Raw genomic sequence first — 1,814 nt, forward strand, 5'->3', positions numbered from 1 at the left:
TGTGGCATTTCTTTTATAGCCCTTTCTGTGATCTCGCCCTGACGTCCGACTGTGGCATTTCTTTTAAAGCCCTTTCTGTGACATCGCCCCGACGTCCGACTGTGGCTTTTCTTTTAAAGCCCTTTCTGTGATGTCGCCCCAACATCCGACTGTGGTATTTCTTTTAAAGCCCTTTATGTGGTGTCGCTAAGACGCCCGACTGTGGCATCATTTCCTTATATTTATTTGTTCACCTTTCGAGGCGTCGCTTCAGACACCCGATCGGTAGTTATTTATGTTTTGTTGGGATTTCAGGCGGACTACCGCCGTTTCCCTTTTACTTACCTCGTTATGCTAATTTTTGAATGTACATTGGTGAATTATTCATGACGCATCCATGCATGCATTTGTTATATCTTACGTCCGAACTGTCTTGCGAGTACTTTCAAAGTACTCACTGGCTTGTTGATTTGGCCAGATGCTGACGAAGGTGATCTCATGGATGAAGAGTTTGATAGCGAGTCCGACACCTAGAGGAGTCCCAGTCAGTCTCGTGCGACCCTGGATTTGGTCACTGTTTTATATCCGCTTCCGCTACCAAATAAATTCATCGAGCCTCACCTCGACGCTCGATGAGATGATAGACTTAGAGTCTTGTATTTCTCTCCTCGCTGTGTTTCTCCACCACCGCCCTATCCTCGAGTCAGTAGTATGCCTCCACACCACTGTGTCATGTCTGCCATTATGTATAATTATTGGCGTGCTTGTAATAATTTGGTTGAGCAACCATAGTTCGACCCTGTAATATATTTTAAGCTACTGGCTTATTGTATCAAGAATTTGTCTACAAGTGAGGAGGATTTCTCTCATACTGAACTCAAAAGATTGGTTTCTCAATAAATATTTTTATTGAAAAACCGGTCGTGACAAGCTTGGTATCAGAGCCAGGCTGACTGTAGGAAGCCACTAGGTGCGATCGCTAATTGGTTATTAGTATGATAGAGCTAATTTAAATTTTTGCAATTGTAGTCATTTTCTGTCAGTCAGCATAAATTTATGATTTGACCATGCAGAATTTTTGCCTACTTTTGTAGATGGCCAACAACAGCTGCGAGTCTCAGACCTTCGCCAACGTGCCCGATGGGTTCGTTAAGCTTCTTTCTTTCATCGTTCAGGTCGCGATGGGGCCATCCGTGCGCCCAGCCTTCACACTCTGCCAGCACCGAGTCAACGACAGTCTGACCATGCACCAGGCCACGGTGCAGTTCAAGGGAGGGCGTGGTGAGTCACGCCGCTTCCGGTTCGTGGGAAGAGCCATGCCTACGGAGAGGCATGCTATGCAGATGGCAGCCCGCGAGGCGATAGCTCGTCTCAGGGATGTCCTCCCCGTGATGAAGACTCGTCGTTACCGTTATCTTCCGTGCCATGTGCCATACACCTGTCACTATGCATACTCCTGCCCCAGAGGAGAACGAGACGAGGCTTTTGAGATGCTCATTGAGTATCTCCGGGCCCTGGAGGCAGCCTTCGACAACCTGGTGGACGACTTCGTAGCTACCCGCATGGACTCAGTTCATGGCTGTGCTGCAAACAGGAGGGAGCTCCTACCCATCGCACCGCCACTGACTTTGGTCTCGTCCTCAGCATCTTATACGCCTACTCGTCGCCTGCCTTCTACCGAAGAATTCAACCAAGTCATTGCACCCACTTCAGCGCGCACTGCACCACCCTTCGCGCCCACTCCTGTACGTGTTGCTCCGCCCCTGGCAACCGCTCCATCCACTCTTCGCAACACTACACGTATGGAGCCCATTAGCAAGGAGGAAGTCGAGTCC

Source organism: Triticum aestivum, chromosome 4B, assembly GCF_018294505.1.
Source record: "Triticum aestivum cultivar Chinese Spring chromosome 4B, IWGSC CS RefSeq v2.1, whole genome shotgun sequence".
Lineage (NCBI taxonomy): Eukaryota > Viridiplantae > Streptophyta > Magnoliopsida > Poales > Poaceae > Triticum > Triticum aestivum.